The following is a 3,516-nucleotide window of genomic DNA, read 5'->3' on the forward strand; positions in this document are numbered from 1 at the left end:
CATCGGCATTTCTTTTTCCAACACTTGCCTAATCCAAGCTAAAATGTTGCCAGCCTATTAGTGCTAAAATTTTAAATTTAAGCTACAGGAGAAACTGAATAGTAAAAAGCCTCGAATGCACCAAAGTAATTAATATTCACAATTTTTCTGGTTTAAGTCACTTCTGAAACTGAGTACTAAGGAATTAGGACATCTAGTTCCAGTCTGTCCCTCCGGTCTATTTCCCTACAGTACCCAGAGTTGTCCTAAAACATACATCCAATTCCATCATTTGCCAGGCACCTTCAAAGGCTGCCACTCCAAATCCTTTCCAAGATTTAACGTGGTATCTGACCCTTGTCCAACTCTCCAAACTTGTCCCAGGAGCACCCTCAGAGACATTTGTGTTGCCTGGAAACATTTCTGGTTGTCACAACTAGGGGAAGAGATGCATCTAGTGGGTAGAGGCCAGAAATGCTGCTAAACACCCTACAATGCAGGGGAGCGTCCGTCTTACCCACCCCCACAACAATTATCCCAGCACTATCGCATGTGTCATACTTGGGTCTGTTGACTAGTTTCCAATCCATCTTCCACCACTAGCAATCCCACAAAAAAGTTAGAACCATGAGGGTGGGAATTGCTACTTTGTTCATAAGACACGTGTCCCTAGCACCTGGCACTAGCACTAAGCGCCTGGCACTTTAGTAAAAACTCAATAAATATGTACTGAATGAATAAAAGCAGGTAGAGAGACCACCAACTTTCACCTCTCCAAATTAGATTTCTTTTTTGAGTCATTTAATTTTCAGGAAAAAAGTATGTTCTCTTATTCTTCAGAAAAAGTTAATGAAAACAGCCCTAAAATCAACCTGTGCTAGTATGTACTGTATGCTCCTTTTTATATAATAAAGGGAAATAGAAATATACCTGTGCATATACCTATATTTTCAAAAAGAAACAATGGAAGCATAAATCAAAAACTAATTTCAAAAGATGGTTACTTTACAGAAGGTGGGGAGCAGGGTGAAAGGATAAAAAGCCAGACTTCTCAGAATATACCTGGCTCTATAGTTTTGACTTTGAAACTATATAAATAAATGCCTTACACAGTAACAAAGTTACATTAAAAAGTAAAAAGAACATAGCAGTGTCTGAAGATGGAAAACAATGAATATTACTGTTTATGATTGTCGGCATATCCACAAAGATAATAAATTTCAAGACACTATAATACAGCCTCTACATTCCTTGAGTGGAATTTATCCAGTAGAGACCAGTGTTCTCTGGAGGACTTGATTGCTGGACGCACTCGCAGAGTTTCTGATCTGGCAGGTCTGAGGTGAGCCTGATAATTTGCATTTCTAACAATTTCTCAGTGACAATGATTTTGCTAGTTGGGGACAATTTGAAAACCACTGCTATAGACAAATAGAACTCCAAAAAGAAATCTGAAAGCTTAGTTTAATAATCATTTGTTGGTAATAACATTGGCATTGTGTTTTGGTTTTTTTTAAGTATATATGAGGGAACTTCAAAAAGTTCGTCGAAAAATGGAATTAAAAGATGATACAACCTTTCCACGAACTTTTTGAAGTAACTTCATACAGTAGGTAAATCATTATGTTAGTGTCATCAGGAACTCAGGTTTACAGATAATCAACCATAAAATCGAAAATGTAAAAACTCTAAAATTTGAATTGAAATAGCAGTATAATTCATTGTGGAGTTTTTGGGGGGTTTTTTTTCCCTCCTTTTAAAAAAAGAATGTGTATTTCCTTGTTTTTTATTTTTTTTGTTTTGGCTGCTGACCAGCCCAGAGATCCAAACCCTTGACCTTGGTTTTCTCAGCCCCCAGGAGTTCAAGCACAAGGTAGTAATGAGCAGCCCTCTCTCCAGATCATTTCTAAAGACCATTTCCCATAAAAAGAACACAGAATCCTTGGAGAATGTTTCTAGGTCTGGGTCAGGACAAGATGAGATCAGAACATTTGTCCTAACAGAGAGCTAAGAAGCCTTCAGACTTGCCCAGCAAATGCTGGGGTGAAGAGTTCTCACTGGCCAAAGACAGGAGACTCTGGGTATCGAAACAAGGATCCGTGAGTTCATAACAAAAATTTAAAAGTTCATTCATGAGCTACCTCTGGGTAGAATGTGGTGCTGATAACACCAAAGTCTAGGGTTCAGATCCCCATGCCAGCCAGAGGCCAAAAACAAAAAACAACAAAACATGAGCCACCTCTAGAAGATACTGCGCACCAACTCATTATTCTCAAAACTGGTCAATCAATGGGGGCCGGGAAGGGGGGGGGGTCGGGGGGCTATGGAGAGATCAAGCATTTTTTTCTTTACACAAACTGTATTTCACAGTAACCCAATAATGACAAGCAAGGTCATTATAGAATTTCAGCTAATAAGGTCAAGGGTTTGGATCCCCATACCAGCCAGCCACCAAAAAAAAAAAAAAAAAGTTCAGCTAAGATGTGGAAGGAATGACAGAACCTTTTAAAAGTCAACTTCTGCAACACTCCTAATGTTCATCAACAGCCACTAAAATCCTAAGGATTTGCTTGCTGGTGATCTTTAGAATGGTCCCACATGTCTGAACTCTCTGATCAAACTTAATCTAAATCTTACTACGGTTGAAAAACTGGACACTCAACCAGGGTACTTTTAATTCTACTTTACCACGAAATTTTTGAAGTAGTCTCATGTCTCCAGAGGCGACACAAGAGGAAGTCCTCATACACAGTAGCCCCTTCCCCGCCCCCAAATCTACACTAAACCCAAATCTACATTAAACCTCTAGATTTAATTTGCCTGTTTACGGGACACATAAAGACTAGAGAAACTTGTTAAATGAAACCACAAATATGCAATAACCCAAAACAAGGATGTGAAAACTTCTACAGAACAAATGATCCAGTTTCTTCAACAAATAAAATGTCATAAGGTGTATGTGTGGGGAAGGCGGAAGGGCTGGATTAGCAGAGGTTTAAGAAACCTATCAACTAGATGAGTGCCTCTTGTGTGGATACCGACTGCAGCATACCAACTGTAAAACGACATTTTTGAGGCAACCAGGGACTTGCAGAGGTTGGCTATGAGAAATCATTCATTTAGTTAGGTGTGATTATGAAAAGTCTTTACCTGTTCACAGATACCTACTGAAGTATTTTAGGGATGAAATGAAATCATGTCTGAGACTTGCTTTAAAATATTCTAGAGAAGGGGTTGAGGAGTGGCAAAAATTTCTGGAGTGCCTGGGGACTCATTACACTAATCTATTATTGTGTAGGTTTAAAACTGTATTTATAAGAAACCAAATAAAAATCAGACACTAGGAACACAATAAAGACCAAAACCCAAGACTGCAAAACACCAAATCTATATTTACATCCACATATAATAACATAACTTTAAGCTGAAATATATCATAAATAAAACAAGTAATGTCTACTGTTTGACAACTTAAGTATCAACAATTAAAATAAATCAAACTGGAATGAAATAAATACATAAACAAAAATCCAACGA

Source organism: Cynocephalus volans, chromosome 1 (genome assembly GCF_027409185.1).
Source record: "Cynocephalus volans isolate mCynVol1 chromosome 1, mCynVol1.pri, whole genome shotgun sequence".
Taxonomy (NCBI): Eukaryota; Metazoa; Chordata; class Mammalia; order Dermoptera; family Cynocephalidae; genus Cynocephalus; species Cynocephalus volans.